This window comes from Petromyzon marinus, chromosome 23 (assembly GCF_048934315.1).
Source record: "Petromyzon marinus isolate PM22_M1 ecotype Great Lakes invasive population chromosome 23, UKy_Petmar_22M1.pri1.0, whole genome shotgun sequence".
Lineage (NCBI taxonomy): Eukaryota > Metazoa > Chordata > Hyperoartia > Petromyzontiformes > Petromyzontidae > Petromyzon > Petromyzon marinus.
Genome location: NC_133689.1, coordinates 22395272 through 22418951, shown reverse-complemented (window position 1 = coordinate 22418951; position 23680 = coordinate 22395272). Strand labels below are relative to the sequence as shown.

Below are 23680 nucleotides of genomic sequence, written 5' to 3'. Positions count from 1 at the left end.
CTCACCCCTACACTGTCCACGCTCACCCCTACCACATCCACGCTCACCCCCACCACATCCACTCTCACCCCTATACCATCCACGCTCACCACTACACCATCCATGCTTTCCCCTATACCATCCACACTCACCTCTACACCGTCCATGCTCACTCATACAACATCCATTCTCACCCCAACACCATCCATGCTCACCTTTACAACATCCACTCTCACCCCTACACCATCCACGCTCACCCCTACAACATTCACGCTCACTCCTGCAACATCCACGCGCACCCCTGCAACATCAACGCTCACCTCGCCACCATCTACACTCACCCCAATACCATCTACGCCCACCCCAACCCCATTCACTCTCACCCCTACAACATCCACGCTCACTCCTACACCATCCATGCTCACCTTTACAACCTCCACGCTCACCCCCTACACCATCTACGCTCACTCCTACATCATCCACGGTCACTCCTCCAACATCCACGCTCACCCTTACACCATCCACACTCACCCCTTCAACATCCACGCTCTCTCATACAAAATCCACGCTCACTCCTGCAACATCCACGCTCACCCCTACCACATCCACGCTCACCCCCACCACATCCACTCTCACCCCTACACCATCCACGCTCACCACTACACCATCCATGCTTTCCCCTATACCATCCACACTCACCTCTACACCGTGCATGCTCACTCATACAACATCCACTCTCACCGCTACACCATCCACTCTCACCCCTACACCATCCACGCTCACCCCTACACCATCCACGCTCACCCCTACACCATCCACGCTCACCCCTACAATAGCCACGCTCACCCCTACACCATGCACGCTCACCTCTACAACATCCACACTCACCCCTACACCATCCACCCTCACCCCGACAACATCCACGCTCACCCCTACAACATCCACCCTCACCCCAACACCATCCACGCTCACCGCTACAACATCCACCCTCACTCCTACACCATCTACGCTCACTTCTACAACATCCACGCTCACCCCTACACCATCCACCCTCACGCCTACAACATCCACGCTCACCCCTACAACATCCACGTTCACCCCTACAACGTCTACGCTCACGGCTACACTGTCCACGCTCACCTTTACAATGTCCACGCTCACTCCTACACCATCTACGCTCACTCCTACACCATCCATGCTCACCTTTACAACCTCCACGCTCACCCCCTACACCATCTACGCTCACTCCTACATCATCCACGCTCACTCCTCCAACATCCACGCTCACCCCTACACCATCCACGCTCACCCCTACACCATCCACGCTCACCCCTACACCATCCACGCTCACCCCTACAATAGCCACGCTCACCCCTACACCATGCACGCTCACTCCTGCAACATCCACGCTCACCCCTACAACATCCACGCTCACCCCTACACCATCCACGCTCACCCCTACACCATCCACGCTCACCCCTACACCATCCACGCTCACCCCTACAATAGCCACGCTCACCCCTACACCATGCACGCTCACCTCTACAACATCCACACTCACCCCTACACCATCCACCCTCACCCCGACAACATCCACGCTCACCCCTACAACATCCACCCTCACCCCAACACCATCCACGCTCACCGCTACAACATCCACCCTCACTCCTACACCATCTACGCTCACTTCTACAACATCCACGCTCACCCCTACACCATCCACCCTCACGCCTACAACATCCACGCTCACCCCTACAACATCCACGTTCACCCCTACAACGTCTACGCTCACGGCTACACTGTCCACGCTCACCTTTACAATGTCCACGCTCACTCCTACACCATCTACGCTCACTCCTACACCATCCATGCTCACCTTTACAACCTCCACGCTCACCCCCTACACCATCTACGCTCACTCCTACATCATCCACGCTCACTCCTCCAACATCCACGCTCACCCTTACACCATCCACACTCACCCCTTCAACATCCACGCTCTCATACAAAATCCACGCTCACTCCTGCAACATCCACGCTCACCCCTACCACATCCACGCTCACCCTCACCACATCCACTCTCACCCCTACACCATCCACGCTCACCCCTACAACATTCACGCTCACTCCTGCAACATCCACGCTCACCCCTGCAACATCAACGCTCACCCCGCCAACATCCACACTCACCCCAACACCATCCACGCCCACCCCTACCCCATTCACTCTCACCCCTACAACATCCACGCTCACTCCTACACCATCCATGCTCACCTTTACAACCTCCACGCTCACCCCTACACCATCCACGCTCACCCCTACAATAGCCACACTCACCCCTACACCATCCACGCTCACCTCTACAACATCCACACTCACCCCTACACGATACACCCTCACCCTGACAACATCCACGCTCACCCCTACAACATCCACGTTCACCCCTACAACGTCTACGCTCACGGCTACACTGTCCACGCTCACCTTTACAATGTCCACGCTCACTCCTACACCATCCTCGCTCACACCTACATCATCCACGCTCACCCCTACACCATCCACGCTCACTCCTACACCATCCACGCTCACCCCTACACTGTCCACGCTCACCCCTACCACATCCACGCTCACCCCCACCACATCCACTCTCACCCCTACACCATCCACGCTCACCACTACACCATCCATGCTTTCACCTATACCATCCACACTCACCTCTACACCGTCCATGCTCACTCATACAACATCCACTCTCACCCCAACACCATCCACGCTCACCTTTACAACATCCACTCTCACCCCTACACCATCCACGCTTACCCCTACAACATTCACGCTCACTCCTGCAACATCCACGCGCACCCCTGCAACATCAACACTCAATACTCGCCAACATCTACACTCACCCCAACACCATCCACGCCCACCCCAACCCCATTCACTCTCACTCCTACAACATCCACGCTCACTCCTACACCATCCATGCTCACCTTTAGAACCTCCACGCTCACCCCCTACACCATCTACGCTCACTCCTACACCATCCATTCTCACCTTTACAACCTCCACGCTCACCCCCTACACCATCTACGCTCACTCCTACATCATCCACGCTCACTCCTCCAACATCCACGCTCACCCTTACACCATCCACACTCACCCCTTCAACATCCACGCTCTCATACAAAATCCACGGTCACTCCTGCAACATCCACACTCACCCCTACCACATCCACGCTCACCCCCACCACATCCACTCTCACCGCTACACCATCCACGCTCACCTTTACAACATCCACTCTCACCCCTACACCATCCACGCTCACCCCTACATCATCCACGCTCACTCCTGCAACATCCACGCTCACCCCTGCAACATCAACGCTCACCTCGCCAACATCCACACTCACCCGAACACCATCCACGCCCACCCCAACACCATCCACGCCCACCCCAACCCCATTCACTCTCACCCCTACAACATCCACGCTCACTCCTACACAATCCATGCTCACCTTTACAACCTCCACGCTCACCCCCTACACCATCTACGCTCACTCCTACATCATCCATGCTCACCTTTACACCATCCACGCTCACCCCTACATCATCCACGCTCACCCCTACCACATCCACGCTCACCCCCACCACATCCACTTTCACCCCTACACCATCCACGCTCACCACTACACCATCCATGCTTTCCCCTATACCATCCACACTCACCTCTACACCGTGCATGCTCACTCATACAACATCCACTCTCACCGCTACACCATCCACGCTCGCCTTTACAACATCCACTCTCACCCCTACACCATCCACGCTCACCCCTACACCATCCACGCTCACCCCTACAACATTCACGCTCACTCCTGCAACATCCACGCTCACCCCTGCAACATCAACGCTCACCCCGCCAACATCCACACTCACCCCAACACCATCCACGCCCACCCCAACCCCATTCACTCTCACCCCTACAACATCCACGCTCACTCCTACACCATCCATGCTCACCTTTACAACCTCCACGCTCACCCCCTACACCATCTACGCTCACGCCTACATCATCCATGCTCACCTTTACAACGTCCATGCTCACCCCTACACCATCCACGCTCACCCCTACACCATCCACGTTTTCTCCTACAACACTCACGCTCACTCCTGCAACATCCACGCTCACCCCTACACCATCCACGCTCACCCCTACAATAGTCACGCTCACCCCTACAATAGTCACGCTCACCTCTACACCATCCACGCTCACCCCTACAACATCCACGCTCACTCCTGCAACATCCACGCTCACCCCTACACTATCCACGCTCACCTCTCCAACATCCATACTCACCCCGACACCATCCACTCTCACCCCGACACCATCCACTCTCACCCCAACACCATCCACTCTCACCCCAACACCTTCCAGGCCACACCCAGCCCCATCCACTCTCACCCCTACAACATCCACGCTCACTCCTACACCATCCACGCTCACCTTTACAACCTCCACGCTCACCTTTACAACCTCCACGCTCACCCCCTACACCATCTACGCTCACTCCTGCAACATCCACTCTCACCCCTACAACATCCACGCTCACCCCTACACCATCCACGCTCACCCCTGCACCATCCACGCTCACTCCTACACCATCCACGCTCACACCTTCACCATCCAAGCTCACCCCTGCACCATCCACGCTCACCCCTACAATAGCCACACTCACCCCTACACCATCCACGCTCACCTCTACACCATCCACGCTCACCTCTACAACATCCACACTCACCCCTACACCATCCACCCTCACCCCGACAACATCAACGCTCACCCCTACACCATCCACGCTCACCTCTCCAACATCCATACTCACCCCGACACCATCCACTCTCACCGCTACACCATCCACTCTCACCCCCCACACCATCCACGCCCACCCCAACCCCATCCACTCTCACCCCTACAACATCCACGCTCACTCCTACACCATCCACGCTCACCTTTACAACCTCCACGCTCACCTTTACAACCTCCACGCTCACCCCCTACACCATCTACGCTCACTCCTGCAACATCCACTCTCACCCCTACAACATCCACGCTCACTCCTACACCAGCCACACTCACACCTTCACCAGCCACGCTCACACCTTCACCATCCAAGCTCACCCCTACACCATGCACGCTCACCTCTACAACATCCACACTCACCCCTACACCATCCACCCTCACCCCGACAACATCCACGCTCACCCCTACAACATCCACCCTCACCCCAACACCATCCACGCTCACCGCTACAACATCCACCCTCACTCCTACACCATCTACGCTCACTTCTACAACATCCACGCTCACCCCTACACCATCCACCCTCACGCCTACAACATCCATGCTCACCCCTACAACATCCACGTTCACCCCTACAACGTCCACGCTCACCTCTACACTGTCCACGCTCACCTTTACAATGTCCACGCTCACTCCTACACCATCCACGCTCACACCTACACCATCCACGCTCACCCCTACACCATCCATGCTCACTCCTACACCATCCACGCTCACCCCTACACTGTCCACGCTCACCCCTACCACATCCACGCTCACCCCCACCACATCCACTCTCACCCCTATACCATCCACGCTCACCACTACACCATCCATGCTTTCCCCTATACCATCCACACTCACCTCTACACCGTCCATGCTCACTCATACAACATCCATTCTCACCCCAACACCATCCATGCTCACCTTTACAACATCCACTCTCACCCCTACACCATCCACGCTCACCCCTACAACATTCACGCTCACTCCTGCAACATCCACGCGCACCCCTGCAACATCAACGCTCACCTCGCCACCATCTACACTCACCCCAATACCATCTACGCCCACCCCAACCCCATTCACTCTCACCCCTACAACATCCACGCTCACTCCTACACCATCCATGCTCACCTTTACAACCTCCACGCTCACCCCCTACACCATCTACGCTCACTCCTACATCATCCACGGTCACTCCTCCAACATCCACGCTCACCCTTACACCATCCACACTCACCCCTTCAACATCCACGCTCTCTCATACAAAATCCACGCTCACTCCTGCAACATCCACGCTCACCCCTACCACATCCACGCTCACCCCCACCACATCCACTCTCACCCCTACACCATCCACGCTCACCACTACACCATCCATGCTTTCCCCTATACCATCCACACTCACCTCTACACCGTGCATGCTCACTCATACAACATCCACTCTCACCGCTACACCATCCACTCTCACCTTTACAACATCCACTCTCACCCCTACACCATCCACGCTCACCCCTACAACATCCACGCTCACTCCTGCAACATCCACGCTCACCCCTGCAACATCAACGCTCACCTCGCGAACATCCACACTCACCCCAACACCATCCACGCCCACCCCAACACCATCCACGCCCACCCCAACCCCATTCACTCTCACCCCTACAACATCCACGCTCACTCCTACACCATCCATGCTCACCTTTACAACCTCCACGCTCACCCCCTACACCATCTACGCTCACTCCTACATCATCCATGCTCACCTTTACAACGTTCATGCTCACCCCTACATCATCCACGCTCACCCCTACACCATCCACGTTTTCTCCTACACCACTCACGCTCACTCCTGCAACATCCACGCTCTCTCATACAAAATCCACGCTCACTCCTGCAACATCCACGCTCACCCCTACACCATCCACGCTCACCCCCATAATAGTCACGCTCACCCCTACACCATTCACGCTCACCTCTACAACATCCACGCTCACCCCTACACCATCCACGCTCACCACTACACCATCCACGCTTTCCCCTATACCATCCACACATCTACACCGTCCATGCTCACTCATACAACATCCACTCTCACCCCCACACCATCCAGGCTCACCTTTACAACATCCACTCTCACCCCTACATCATCCACGCTCACCCCTACAACATCCACGCTCACTCCTGCAACATCCACGCTCACCCCTACACCATCCACGCTCACCTCTGCAACATCCAGTCTCACCCCGACACCATCCACTCTCACCCCAACACCATCCACTCTCACCCCAACACCATCCACTCTCACTCCAACACCATCCACGCCACACCCAACCCCATCCACTCTCACCCCTACAACATCCACGCTCACTCCTACACCATCCACGCTCACCTTTACAACCTCCACGCTCACCTTTACAACCTCCACGCTCACCCCTGCAACATCTACGCTCACCTCGCCAACATCCACACTCACTCCTACAACATCCACGCTCACCTCTACACCATCCACGCTCACCCCTACACCATTCACTCTCACCCCTACAACATCCACGCTCACTCCTACACCATCCATGCTCACCTTTACAACCTCCACGCTCACCCCCTACACCATCTACGCTCACTCCTACATCATCCATGCTCACCTTTACAACGTTCATGCTCACCCCTACATCATCCACGCTCACCCCTACACCATCCACGTTTTCTCCTACACCACTCACGCTCACTCCTGCAACATCCACGCTCACCCCTACACCATCCACATTCACCCCTTCAACATCCACGCTCTCTCATACAAAATCCACGCTCACTCCTGCAACATCCACGCTCACCCCTACACCATCCACGCTCACCGCCACAATAGTCACGCTCACCCCTACACCATTCACGCTCACCTCTACAACATCCACGCTCAACCCTACACCATCCACGCTCACCACTACACCATCCACGCTTTCCCCTATACCATCCACACATCTACACCGTCCATGCTCACTCATACAACATCCACTCTCACCCCCACACCATCCAGGCTCACCTTTACAACATCCACTCTCACCCCTACACCATCCACGCTCACCCCTACAACATCCACGCTCACTCCTGCAACATCCACGCTCACCCCTACACCATCCACGCTCACCTCTGCAACATCCAGTCTCACCCCGACACCATCCACTCTCACCCCAACACCATCCACTCTCACCCCAACACCATCCACTCTCACCCCAACACCATCCACGCCACACCCAACCCCATCCACTCTCACCCCTACAACATCCACGCTCACTCCTACACCATCCACGCTCACCTTTACAACCTCCACGCTCACCTTTACAACCTCCACGCTCACCCCCTACACCATCTACGCTCACTCCTGCAACATCCACTCTCACCCCTACAACATCCACGCTCACCTCTACACCATCCACGCTCACCCCTACACCATCCACGCTCACTCCTACACCATCCACGCTCACACCTTCACCATCCAAGCTCACCCCTACACCATCCACGCTCACCGCGACACCATCCACTCTCACCCCCCACACCATCCACGCCCACCCCAACCCCATCCACTCTCACCCCTACAACATCCACGCTCACCCCTACAACATCCACGCTCACTCCTGCAACATCCACGCTCACCCCTGCAACATCAACGCTCACCTCGCCAACATCCACACTCACCCCAACACCATCCACGCCCACCCCAACACCATCCACGCCCACCCCAACCCCATTCACTCTCACCCCTACAACATCCACGCTCACTCCTACACCATCCATGCTCACCTTTACAACCTCCACGCTCACCCCCTACACCATCTACGCTCACTCCTACATCATCCATGCTCACCTTTACAACGTTCATGCTCACCCCTACATCATCCACGCTCACCCCTACACCATCCACGTTTTCTCCTACACCACTCACGCTCACTCCTGCAACATCCACGCTCACCCCTACACCATCCACATTCACCCCTTCAACATCCACGCTCTCTCATACAAAATCCACGCTCACTCCTGCAACATCCACGCTCACCCCTACACCATCCACGCTCACCCCCATAATAGTCACGCTCACCCCTACACCATTCACGCTCACCTCTACAACATCCACGCTCACCCCTACACCATCCACGCTCACCACTACACCATCCACGCTTTCCCCTATACCATCCACACATCTACACCGTCCATGCTCACTCATACAACATCCACTCTCACCCCCACACCATCCAGGCTCACCTTTACAACATCCACTCTCACCCCTACACCATCCACGCTCACCCCTACAACATCCACGCTCACTCCTGCAACATCCACGCTCACCCCTACACCATCCACGCTCACCTCTGCAACATCCAGTCTCACCCCGACACCATCCACTCTCACCCCAACACCATCCACTCTCACCCCAACACCATCCACTCTCACCCCAACACCATCCACGCCACACCCAACCCCATCCACTCTCACCTCTACACCATCCACGCTCACCCCTACACCATCCACGCTCACTCCTACACCAGCCACGCTCACACCTTCACCATCCAAGCTCACCCCTACACCATCCACGCTCACCGCGACACCATCCACTCTCACCCCCCACACCATCCACGCCCACCCCAACCCCATCCACTCTCACCCCTACAACATCCACGCTCACTCCTACACCATCCACGCTCACCTTTACAACCTCCACGCTCACCTTTACAACCTCCACGCTCACCCCCTACACCATCTATGCTCACTCCTGCAACATCCACTCTCACCCCTACAACATCCACGCTCACTCCTACACCAGCCACACTCACACCTTCACCATCCAAGCTCACCCCTACACCATGCACGCTCACCCCTACACCATCCACGCTCACCCCTACACCATCCACGCTCACTCCTACACCAGCCACGCTCACACCTTCACCATCCAAGCTCACCCCTACACCATGCACGCTCACCTCTACAACATCCACACTCACCCTTACACCATCCACCCTCACCCCGACAACATCCACGCTCACCCCTACAACATCCACCCTCACCCCAACACCATCCACGCTCACCGCTACAACATCCACCCTCACTCCTACACCATCTACGCTCACTTCTACAACATCCACGCTCACCCCTACACCATCCACCCTCACGCCTACAACATCCACGCTCACCCCTACAACATCCACGTTCACCCCTACAACGTCCACGCTCACCGCTACACTGTCCACGCTCACCTTTACAATGTCCACGCTCACTCCTACACCATCCACGCTCACACCTACACCATCCACGCTCACCCCTACACCAACCACGCTCACTCCTACACCATCCACGCTCACCCCTACACTGTCCACGCTCACCCCTACCACATCCACGCTCACCCCCACCACATCCACTCTCACCCCTACACCATCCACGATCACCACTACACCATCCATGCTTTCCCCTATACCATCCACACTCACCTCTACACCGTCCATGCTCACTCATACAACATCCACTCTCACCCCAACACCATCCACGCTCACCTTTACAATATCCACTCTCACCCCTACACCATCCACGCTCACCCCTACAACATTCACGCTCACTCCTGCAACATCCACGCGCACCCCTGCAACATCAACGCTCACCTCGCCAACATCTACACTCACACCAACACCATCCACGCCCACCCCAACCCCATTCACTCTCACCCCTACAACATCCACGCTCACTCCTACACCATCCATGCTCACCTTTACAACCTCCACGCTCACCCCCTACACCATCTACGCTCACTCCTACACCATCCATGCTCACCTTTACAACCCTCATGCTCACCCCCTACACCATCTACGCTCACTCCCACATCATCCACGCTCACTCCTCCAACATCCACGCTCACCCTTACACTATTCACACTCACCCCTTCAACATCCACGCTCTCTCATACAAAATCCACGCTCACTCCTGCAACATCCACGCTCACCCCTACCACATCCACGCTCACCCCCACCACATCCACTCTCACCCCTACACCATCCACGCTCACCACTACACCATCCATGCTTTCCCCTATACCATCCACACTCACCTCTACACCGTGCATGCTCACTCATACAACATCCACTCTCACCGCTACACCATCCACGCTCACCTTTACAACATCCACTCTCACCCCTACACCATCCACGCTCACCCCTACAACATCCACGCTCACTCCTGCAACATCCACGCTCACCCCTGCAACATCAACGCTCACCTCGCCAACATCCACACTCACCCCAACACCATCCACGCCCACCCCAACACCATCCACGCCCACCCCAACCCCATTCACTCTCACCCCTACACAATCCACGCTCACTCCTACACCATCCATGCTCACCTTTACAACCTCCACGCTCACCCCCTACACCATCTACGCTTACTCCTACATCATCCATGCTCACCTTTACAACGTCCATGCTCACCCCTACATCATCCATGCTCACCCCTACACCATCCACGTTTTCTCCTACAACACTCACGCTCACTCCTGCAACATCCACGCTCACCCCTACACCATCCACACTCACCCCTTCAACATCCACGCTCTCTCATACAAAATCCACGCTCACTCCTGCAACATCCACGCTCACCCCTACACCATCCATGCTCACCCCTACAATAGTCACGCTCACCCCTACACCATTCACGCTCACCTCTACAACATCCACGCTCACCCCTACACCATCCACGCTCACCACTACACCATCCACGCTTTCCCCTATACCATCCACACATCTACACCGTCCATGCTCACTCATACAACATCCACTCTCACCCCCACACCATCCACGCTCACCTTTACAACATCCACTCTCACCCCTACACCATCCACGCTCACCCCTACAACATCCACGCTCACTCCTGCAACATCCACGCTCACCCCTACACCATCCACGCTCACCTCTCCAACATCCACTCTCACCCCGACACCATCCACTCTCACCCCAACACCATCCACTCTCACCCCAACACAATCCACTCTCACCCCAACACCATCCACGCCCCACCCAACCCCATCCACTCTCACCCCTACAACATCCACGCTCACTCCTACACCATCCACGCTCACCTTTACAACCTCCACGCTCACCTTTACAACCTCCACGCTCACCCCCTACACCATCTACGCTCACTCCTGCAACATCCACTCTCACCCCTACAACATCCACGCTCACCCCTATACCATCGACGCTCACCCCTACACCATCCACGCTCACTCCTACACAATGCACGCTCACCTCTACAACATCCACACTCACCCCTACACGATCCACCCTCACCCCGACAACATCCACGCTCACCCCTACAACATCCACCCTCACCCCAACACCATCCACGCTCACCGCTACAACATCCACCCTCACTCCTACACCATCTACGCTCACTTCTACAACATCCACGCTCACCCCTACACCATCCACCCTCACCCCTACAACATCCACGCTCACCCCTACAACATCCACGTTCACCTCTACAACGTCCACGCTCACCGCTACACTGTCCACGCTCACCTTTACAATGTCAAGGCTCACTACTACACCATCCACGCTCACACCTACACCATCCACGCTCACCCCTATACCATCCACGCTCACCCCTACACCATCCACGCTCACCACTACACCATCCATGCTTTCCCCTATACTATCCACACTCACCTCTACACCGTCCATGCTCACTCATACAACATCCACTCTCACCCCAACACCATCCACGCTCACCATTACAACATCCACTCTCACCCCTACACCATCCACGCTCACCCCTACAACATCCACGCTCACTCCTGCAACATCCACGCTCACCCCTGCAACATCAACGCTCACCTCGCCAACATCCACACTCACCCCAACACCATCCACGCCCACCCCAACACCATCCACGCCCACCCCAACCCCATTCACTCTCACCCCTACAACATCCACGCTCACTCCTACACCATCCATGCTCACCATTACAACCTCCACGCTCACCCCCTACACCATCTACGCTCACTCCTACATCATCCATGCTCACCTTTACAACGTCCATGCTCACCCCTACATCATCCACGCTCACCCCTACAACATCCACGCTCACTCCTGCAACATCCACGCGCACCCCTGCAACATCCACGCTCACCTCGCCAACATCTACACTCACCCCAACACCATCCACGCCCACCCCAACCCCATTCACTCTCACCCCTACAACATCCACGCTCACTCCTACACCATCCATGCTCACCTTTACAACCTCCACGCTCACCCCCTACACCATCTACGCTCACTCCTACACCATCCATGCTCACCTTTACAACCTCCACGCTCACCCCCTACACCATCTACGCTCACTCCTACATCATCCACGCTCACTCCTCCAACATCCACGCTCACCCCTACACCATCCACACTCACCCCTTCAACATCCACGCTCTCTCATACAAAATCCACCTCACTCCTGCAACATCCACGCTCACCCCTACAATAGCCACGCTCACCCCTACACCATCCACGCTCACCTCTACAACATCCACGCTCACCCCTACACCATCCACGCTCACCACTACACCATCCACGCTTTCCCCTATACCATCCACACTCACATCTACACTGTCCATGCTCACTCATACAACATCCACTCTCACCCCTACACCATCCACACTCACCCCTTCAACATCCACGCTCTCTCATGCAATATCCACGCTCACTCCTGCAACATCCACGCTCACCCCTACAATAGCCACGCTCACCCCTACACCATCCACGCTCACCTCTACAACATCCACGCTCACCCCTACACCATCCACGCTCACCACTACACCATCCACGCTTTCCCCTATACCATCCACACTCACATCTACACCGTCCATGCTCACTCATACAACATCCACTCTCACCCCTACACCATCCACGCTCACCTTTACAACATCCACTCTCACCCCTACACCATCGAAGCTCACCCCTACAACATCCACGCTCACTCCTGCAACATCCACGCTCACCCCTACACCATCCACGCTCACCTCTCCAACATCCATACTCACCCCCACACCATCCACTCTCACCCCGACACCATCCACTCTCACCCCAACACTATCCACGCCACACCCAACCCCATCCACTCTCACCCCTACAACACCCACGCTCACTCCTACACCATCCACGCTCACCTTTACAACCTCCACGCTCACCCCCTACACCATCTACGCTCACTCTTGCAACATCCACTCTCACCCCTACAACATCCACGCTCACCCCTATACCATCCACGCTCACCCCTACACCATCCACGCTCACTCCTACACCAGCCACGCTCACCTCTCCAACATCCACACTCACCCCAACACCATCCACGCCCACCCCAACCCCATTCACTCTCACCCCTACAACATCCACGCTCACTCCTACACCATCCATGCTCACCTTTACAACCCCCACGCTCACCCCCTACACCATCCACGCTCACCCCTACAATAGCCACGCTCACCCTTACACCATCCACGCTCACCTCTACAACATCCACGCTCACCCCTACACCATCCACGCTCACCACTACGCCATCCACGCTCACCACTACACCATCCACGCTCACCCCTACACCATCCACGCTCACCAATACACCATCCACGCTCACCCCTACAATAGCCACGCTCACCCTTACACCATCCACGCTCACCTCTACAACATCCACGCTCACCCCTACACCATCCACGCTCACCACTACGCCATCCACGCTCACCACTACACCATCCACGTTTACGCCTACAACACCCACGCTCACTCCGGCAACATCCACGCTCACCCCTACACCATCCACACTCACCCCTACAACATCCACGCTCACCCCTACAATAGCCACGCTCACCCTTACACCATCCACGCTCACCTCTACAACATCCACGCTCACCCCTACACCATCCACGCTCACCACTACGCCATCCACGCTTTCCCCTATACCATCCACACTCACATCTACAATGTCCATGCTCACTCATATAACATCCACTCTCACCCCTACACCATCCACGCTCACCCCTACAACATCCACGCTCACTCCTGCAACATTCACGCTCACTCCTACACCATCCACGCTCACCTCTCCAACATCCATACTCACCCCGACACCATCCACTCTCACCGCGACACCATCCACTCTCACCCCTACAACATCCACGCTCACTCCTACACCATCCACGCTCACCTTTACAACCTCCACGCTCACCTTTACAACCTCCACGCTCACCCCCTACACCATCTACGCTCACTCCTGCAACATCCACTCTCACCCCTACAACATCCACGCTCACCCCTACACCAGCCACGCTCACCCCTACACCATCCACGCTCACTCGTACACCAGCCACGATCACCTCTCCAACATCCATACTCACCCCGACACCATCCACTCTCACCGCGACACCATCCACTCTCACCCCCCACTCCATCCACGCCCCCTACTTGGGTGTCTGTATATACATCTGGGGTTATGTGTTTCCTCTCTCTCGTAAATTTAGCTCTTCTGTACCTGATGATGGCTGCTTGTGTTGCAACTGAAACGTCGTACGCTATTGTTATTTTATTATTTTTTATTTATACGTGACTTTACCGAAAAAAACAAAGAGTAATTCTTGCAGTCACGAAAGCTTCGAATCAAGTCTGAACCACCTCTAAGGGAGGTATTAGGTCTGTGTCTTTGTGTTGTCTCTGCTTGTGCATCTGCCTTTGTGTCTTGGCTTGGATTTGTGTCTCTGTGCTGTCTCTGCCTGTGTGTGGGCCTTGGTGTTTCCGAGTGTGTGCTGCCGTGCCCCCTTTGTTCCATGCATACCTCATGCTAATTTGTCCCATTGTCTCTCAGCCTCACCTTCTCTGCCTATTTAAGGCGACTTCACTGTGTGCGTGTCTGTGCTGGTTCACTCTACTTGGATGTCTATGTGTGTGTGTGCGCAGTCTGTATTTTAAATTTCATACTTATCTTGCAATTTAACAATCTTTGAAATAGCGTAATCAACCAGACTATGCGTTAATTGTGTTTTGACCGACCGTCTGTGTTGCTTTATATGGTTTCCAAATTATGCTAAACCCTGATTGTTTGGTATGCTTCTCTCTCTGTTGTACCCTGTTGTATCTGTATTAGTTCCCCCCTACTTGGGTGTCTGTATATACATCTGGGGTTATGTGTTTCCTCTCTCTCGTAAATTTAGCTCTTCTGTACCTGATGATGGCTGCTTGTGTTGCAACCGAAACGTCGTATGCTATTGTTATTTTATTATTTTTTATTTATACGTGACTTTACCGAAAAAAACAAAGAGTAATTCTTGCAGTCACGAAAGCTTCGAATCAAGTCATCCAGACTGTTTGATGCCACTCTTTTGGGGATCAACCAGGAGCACAGAATAAAGGTTTTATGAGCGATGACCTCCAAAAGTATAGTTGAATGTTGATTGTTTTATACATCTGAATGTGCGACAGGTCTTTGCAAGCATGGCCTACGACCATATCACCCTGAATGCGCCCGATCTCGTCTGATCTCGGAAACTAAGCAGGGTCGAGTCTGGTTAGTACTTGGATGGGAGACTGCCTGGGAATACCAGGTGTTGTAGGCTCTTGTTTACTTGGATCTGGATGGCTCGCTTTTTACACTTCGACTCATCCAGTGAGTGCCCCTGCCAATTTCACGTCGATATGGTGTACTGCATTGGGATCAATATTTTCTTGTAAAATAATGTTTGATGCCACTCTTTCGGGGCTCAACCAGGAGCTCAGAAACAGGTCCCTGCAGGGTGGGCTGGTAGGACAAGTCTCTGCGCTGTCTATTACTGATTTTATACACCCAACAGCACGAGATTTCACTTCGTTAAAGTATTGAAAGGGGACGGACGGACGTACGGACACATTAATCTATTGCAGGCTGGTACACTCAGTTTACAACTTCGTTCCTACCAGTATAAAGATTTTTTGAGCGATGACCTCCAGAAGTTATGTTGAATGTTGATTGTTTTATACATCTGAATGTGCGACAGGTCTTTCCAAGCATGGCCTACAACCATATCACCCTGAATGCGCCCGATCTCGTCTGATCTCGGAAGCTAAGCACGGTCGAGTCTGGTTAGTACTTGGATGGGAGACTGCCTGGGAATACCAGGTGTTGTAGGCTTTTGTATATTTGGATCTGGATGGGTCGCTTTTTACACTTCCACTCATCCAGTGAGTGCATCTGCCAATTTCACGTCGATATGGTGTACTGCATTGGGATCAATATTTTCTCGTAAAATACTGTTTGATGCCACTCTTTCGGGGCTAAACCAGGAGCTCAGAATAAACGTTTTCATGAGCGATGACCTCCAGTAGTATAGTTGAATGTTGATTGTTTTATACATATGAGTGTTGGACAGGTCTCTGCAAGCACGGCCTACGTCCATATCACCCTGAATGCGCCCGAACTCATCTGATCTCGGAAGCTAAGCAGGGTCGAGCCTGGTTAGTACTTGGATGCGAGACTGCCTGGGAATACCTGGTGTTGTAGGCTTTTGCATTGTTATATCTGGATGGGTCGCTTTTTACACTTCGACTCATCCAGACTGTTTGATGCCACTTATTCGGGGCTCAACCAGGAGCTCAGAATATACGTATTCATGAGCGATGATTTCCAGAAATATAGTTGAACTTTAATTGTTTTATACATCTGAATGTGTGACAGGTGTGTGCAAGCATGGCCTACGACCATATCACCCTGAATGCGCCCAATCTCGTCTGATCTCGGAAGCTAAGCAGGGTTGAGCATGGTGAGTACTTGGATGGCAGACTGCCTAGGAACACCAGGTGTTGTAGGATTTTGTATTTTTGGATCTGGATGGGTCGCTTTTTACACTTCGACTCATCCAGTGAGTGCACGTGCCAATTTCACGTCGATATGGTGTACTGCATTGGGATCAATATTTTATCGTAAAATAATGTTTGATGCCACTCTTTCGGGGCTCAACCAGGAGCTCAGAATAAAGGTTTTATGAGCGATGACCTCCAGAAGTATAGTTGAATGTTGATTGTTTTATACATCTGAATGTGCGACAGGTCTTTCCAAGCATGGCCTACGACCATATCACCCTGAATGCGCCCGATCTCGTCTGATCTCGGAAGCTAAGCAGAGTCGAGCCTGGTTAGTACTTGGATGGGAGACTGCCTGGGAATACCAGGTATTGTAGGCTTTTGCATTGTTGTATCTGGATGGGTCGCTTTTTACACTTCGTCTCATCCAGTGAGTGCACCTGCCAATTTCACGTCGATATGGTGTACTGCATTGGGATCAATATTTTATTGTAAAATACTGTTTGATGCCACTCATTCGGGGCTAAACCAGGAGCTCAGAATAAACGTTTTCATGAGCGATGACGCCGACGTGTTCAGTGAGCACGATTCGGATGTGGGCCGGACTGACCTTGTTAAGCACCAAATTGACACCGGTGCCGCCCGACCAATTAAACTCCCCGCATACCGAGTGGGCGCGCCTGAACGGGCCCAGATTAAAGAGGCCATCGTGGAAATGCTCCGAGATAACATAATCCTACCCTCAGCGAGCCCCTGGTCTGCCCCGGTGGTACTGGTGATGAAAAAGGATGGGTCGACCCGATTTTGTGTTGATTACCGAAAGTTGAACGCAGTCACCCTCGGCGATGCCTTCCCCATCCCCCGCATCGATGACACCTTTGACAGCCTCGCGGTGGCGTGGTATTTTTCCACCCTCGATCTAGCATCCGGGTACTGGCAGGTGGATATGGCGGAGGAGGATCGGCCAAAGACTGCATTTACCAAACCGATGGGACTGTTTGAGTTTCGGATACTCCCGTTCGGACTCACTAATGTGCCTGCGACGTTCCAGTGGTTGATGGAGCTGGTGATGCGGGGCTTGCAGTGGGAACAGTGCCTAATTTACCTGGTTGACGTGATAGTGTTCAGTATATCTCTGTCTGAGGACTGGTCCAGGTTATGAGAGGTGTTCCAGTGACTGCGAGCAGCCCATCTCAAACTCAAGCCACGTAAGTGTTATGTTGCGCAGCACGAGGTGGGGTACCTTGGACACCGAATCAGCGAGGCAGGGTTGCGCACCGATCCGGAGAAGGTACGCGCCATAGTGGAATGGCCATGGCCAAGGAACCTGACGGAGATCAGGTCATTCTTGGGGCACGCCACCTATTATCGTCGATTTGTAAAGGGATTCAGCGAGATTGCACGCCCCCTCACCCAACTCACTTCCCCTAAGAACCCTTATCAGTGGACGGAGGCCGCCTGACGGCCTTCACCACCCTCAAAGACCACCTCACCCATACCCCCACCCTGGCTTTCCCGGATTTTTCCACTGATTTGATTTTGGACACCGACGCCTGCAGCTATGAGCTGGGCACGGTGTTGTCACAGGTGCAGGATGGGATGGAACGGGCCATCGCATACGCCAGCTGGACCCTGAGCAGGGCCGAGCTGAACTATTGCGTGACCCGTCAGGAACTGTACGCCGTGATCTTCACATGTAAACAGTTCTGGCCGTATTTGTATGGCAGAAAATGTCGGGTGCGGAGTGACCATTATGCTCTGCAGCTCCATCTCACATTCAAGAAATCGCAGGGGCAGATGGCCCGATGGCTGGCGCAGCTGCAGGAATACAACCTGCAGATCGAGTACCGGGCTGGGCGGATGCACGAAAATGTGGACACCTTGTCGAGGCAGCCCATGGTGTGCGCCGAGACGAGGGCAGAGGAGGCCTGCCCATGCTTCATGGGGGACGCTGCCAACAGGCAACGCCCCCCCGGGAGCGCACTGAGACTAACCCCCCTCTCGCGAGAGAGAGTGCAGTATGCGCCGCGGAGACCCCTACAGAAGGAGCCGACGGACTGCCCCACCCTGACCGGGCGGATCCAAGAGGACGTCGGCTGCGCCTTCCCGGGCCTGGACGACGAGCAGTTGAGACAGACCCAGCAACGGGACCCGGATCTGGCGGCAGTGGAAGTGGCCCTGCGGGAGAAGAAGAGCACCCTACCAGGACCCTGGAGTGGTTTGTATGCCCGGTTGTGTGTGCAGAACGGGGTGGTAAGAGGGTGCATCTGTGTTCCCTCCCAGGTGCGACCCCAGCTGCTATGGCTGGTGCACGACCACCTGCTCGGGGGCCATGATGGGGAACGGCGCACTCGGGAGACCCTGCGTCGCCAATATCTCTGGCCCAAATTGGTGCAAGACGTGGCCGCCTGGGTACAGGACTACCGCGCGTGTCAGCAATGCGGGTCGAAACCGGCACAATATCAGGTACCCCTGAGGCCGTTCCGCGTCAGTCGGACAAACCAGCTGGTTGGGATCGACCTACAGGGGCAATTTCCGCGATCCCACCGGTGGAGTATTTCGCACGCTATCCCGTGGCGGTGGCCATCCCCGATAAGACGGCTCTTGTGGTGGTCTGGGCATTCGTGGAGCACTACGTACTTAAGCACGGGATCTCCGAATGGGTCATTACCGAGCAAGGTAGTGAGTTCGAGGCAGAGCTGTTTCAGGCGCTGTGCCGCGAGTTCGGAATCCAGAAGGACCGAACCACGGCGTAGCACCCCCAGGTGAACGGTATGGTGGAGCGTATGAACCAGACCTTAGCTGGGAAGCTCAAATGCATGGTGGCCGCAACTCAGCAGGACTGGGACGAACACCTCCCCTATGCCCTGTTCTCCTACGCCACCACAGTACACACGTCTACGGGACAGACCCTGTTCCTAATGATGTGTGGCCGTGAGTCTCGTCTACCTGCAGATCTGCTGTTCGGCGTTCCCCCACTGCAACGGGATGAGGGGAGCCGCCCCGTGGAGCACCTGATGGAGACTCTGCGAGGGGCCCGGGGCGGGGCCTACCCACAAGGAGAGGCCGCGCATCGGCACCAAGAGCAGGGTGCCCGACCCCTTATGGAGCCCCCCTTCTACTCGGCGGGCTCTAAGGTGTGGCTATACACCCCTCGTGTCGGGGCTGGACAGCTGGGGAAACTGACCACCTACTGGCGCGGACCCTGGACCGTGGGGCGGCAGATCTCCCCCTGGACGGTGCTGATTCACGGCGGAGACAGGGGCCGAGAGATGGTGGTCAACGTCCGCCAATTAAAACCATGGAAGGCAGCCCCAGCGAGGGAGAACCCCGCAGTTTGGGTACCCCGAAATCCCGGGGTCCCAATACCCTCCATGCTCGGCCCCGAGGGGTCACGGCCCAGGCCAGGGGGGGCGGGGACGATGGCACCTAAACCCTGCTGCCTCTGAGTTTGTTCCCCAGCCCACAGGTGCCGAGGGACGAGAGGAGCCATTGGAATGGAGGAAGAGACCGCCGCTAAAAGCCCAAAAGACGGAGCCACCACCCCCGAGGCCAGCCACGAGGGCCGGGCGAGTCCCGCCGACCCCGCGGCGCTACCTCGTGGGGGCAACCCAGGCGAGATGCTCCAGTCAACCCAGGACGGAGACTGGCACCTCGGCGGGCTATGTGGTGCCATAGCAGCGAAGCCGCTCCGTCGGGGCCATGCCTGCAACGCCACCACGGGAGAGCGTGCAGGCCGAAGCTGCTTCTCCCTCACCATCCCCAAAATGAGCACACACAACACACACACCCCCCACGTAGGACCTCGTGGGGAAGTCACCTGGCCTCCAGGTTTTCACCCAGGGGCCTTCTTCGTAGGGACATCCCTCACGGTTTCCTGGGGCCAGGGAATTGGCCGACTTCCCCCAGGTTGAATTACACCACAGAGCCGTGAATTGACGTGCAATTGCATGCTCACGATAAGGCTACTCAGTCACCGCGGTTAGGTCCACACGAGCACCAGGGGAAGCATCCGATTGGCCGGAAAAGTACGCTTGCACGCCGTGGCCAATGGCAATGGCCCAACGGCGGCCCCTGTTGATGGGTAGAGAGGGAAGCAGACGTCTGTGAAGGCACCGAGGTGGGCGCACCAATGGCGGTGGGGTATCGCGGGTTAGCCGGGCAGACCTTTGATGTAGAGAGGGATAAAATGGGAGAGGAGAGCGACGATGGGGGTTCGCGTTCTCCTCAAATGAGCGATCGGAGCAGTCAGCTTGCCGGCCACTGGGTCGTCCGTGGGACGAGTCTCAGCGAAGCCAGGCCCCGCTCCCCGCAAGAACCTCGTGCAGCCTCGTCTCTCCGCGACGGCCCACGCATCGCAGGCGGAACGTGAGTACGAAAGCGAGAGTGGGGAGTTTCACTCCAAGGGGACGAGGTAGATCAGCTTTAGACCATCGGGAGATAGGTTAAACCTGCCCTGCTGACTCGGACTGACTCGGGTAATAGTAGCCCACAGACACGCCAGGAATAAATCGTCAGTGATCAACAAACCTTGTTATGTGGTTTCTGCGAGTGTGGAACGGGCACATGGTGGTGTGAGTCCGCTCGTCGTGGTACGGGGATTTGCACGTGGGTAACTCTGTTGAGGCGGCCATTGTGTGCGGGCCCGACCGGGGTTCCTGCGTCGTACCCTGTGTTTGTGCGCGAGTGTGTATTTACCCACGTGTTTGCGCTCGCCCCTGCGCATAGCTCGTGATTAGCGTGTGTGTGTGGCGAGCGGCGGCGGACTCGTACAGGGGCACGGGAGGTTACTCATCCGCCCTTGTGTTTAATGTGTGCGTTAGGTAGACAGGCGGCGTACACGCACAATTATCCATACTGCCTTTGTTTAGCGTGTGCCCGCGGTGAGCGACGGTGGACTCGCCTGGGTACACGTGGGATTATCCCTACAGCCCTTTAAACAATCTCCATTGCCCGCCCTCGGTGGCAACGCGTGTGCGAAGGACGTCATTGCCCTCTGACCCCCTCTTCAGCGCGTGCGAGTGGTGCGTGGGGTTGTGTGAACGGATACGTCGCGTTTGAGTGGCTGAGAAGCGACATATTGATTCCAGGCAGCCATGCGCCAGCCCCGAGCTATGCCCCCCAAACAGAACCTGCGGACCCGAGGGGCTCCAGCGCGAGGAGAGGAGCTGGGGAGCGGCAGCCCTCTCCCCACGAGTGAGCAGTTGGATAGCGGCGACTCTCACATGAGCGAGGAGTCCGGAACCTGCAGCTCTCCCGAGATCAACCCTCCCCCGGAGGGGGAGCCAGGGGCCCACGTCCCTCACAATATCGCGTCCCTCCTGCGTTCTCTGCGGCTGTGCCGATCTGATTATAGAGTGCTTTGGGAAGGGTAATTGCCCGAAACGTGTTTTGATGTTGCGCGCCAGTTCCTCGTGAGAGTGGACCGGGCTCTTCTTCTCGTAGAATCGCAGCCGCGCGCTCTGCTCGGGAGTCGCGAGCGACGCGCGGTTGCGTGAGGCGCCGTCTGCTGCTACTGCAGCAGCTGCAGTAGCCGAGGAGGGCTCTGGTCTCAACCGAGAAAGCGGTGATATAGAGGATGTGTCACCCATCCTCACACACTCGCACAACACAAACAGCACGCATACCTTCCGCACTCGACATCACGCATGCCTAACGCATCAAGGGTCGGAGGTCAGGGATCACCACGTCACGCACGCGGCACGCTCGGGCGGGGAAGAGAGATCGGGGTGTGAGCACGACGTGCACGAAACGCAATCTGATGAGTGAGTGGTTGACACTCGGATCGGATTGGTGCGGAGAGCGGATCGGGAAAGAGCGAGAAGTGGGAGAAAGGTAATTGGTGGAGAAGAGGTTTAAAAGTGGCTGAAAAACGTGGAACTGGGTTGGTTTGATGATGAGTGTTGCTGTAATGTACGAGCGGTGACAACGAAATAAATAAGTTGAAGTACACCAGCCCGAGTCTCCTTTTCAATGTGTCCTCGTCGTCCTCACCATGTCTGGACGTGGC

The 23680-nt window shown here is 55.5% G+C and overlaps 4 non-coding genes and 1 pseudogene across 4 annotated transcripts; all 5 read left to right on the top strand.

Moving 5' to 3' along the window:
* Positions 1–16332: 16332 nt before the first annotated feature.
* Positions 16333–16451, top strand: LOC142926415 (5S ribosomal RNA). The gene has a single exon (XR_012943340.1). It is a non-coding gene; the product is annotated as a 5S ribosomal RNA (ribosomal RNA).
* A 432-nt stretch (positions 16452–16883) lies between these two features.
* Positions 16884–17002, top strand: LOC142926259 (5S ribosomal RNA). The gene has a single exon (XR_012943184.1). It is a non-coding gene; the product is annotated as a 5S ribosomal RNA (ribosomal RNA).
* Positions 17003–17255: 253 nt separating this feature from the next.
* LOC142927130 (5S ribosomal RNA) lies at positions 17256–17374 on the top strand. The gene has a single exon (XR_012944055.1). It is a non-coding gene; the product is annotated as a 5S ribosomal RNA (ribosomal RNA).
* Positions 17375–17560: 186 nt separating this feature from the next.
* LOC142928436 (5S ribosomal RNA) lies at positions 17561–17679 on the top strand (annotated as a pseudogene).
* A 252-nt stretch (positions 17680–17931) lies between these two features.
* Positions 17932–18050, top strand: LOC142925978 (5S ribosomal RNA). Its single transcript, XR_012942902.1, has one exon. It is a non-coding gene; the product is annotated as a 5S ribosomal RNA (ribosomal RNA).
* The last annotated feature ends 5630 nt before the right edge of the window (positions 18051–23680 follow it).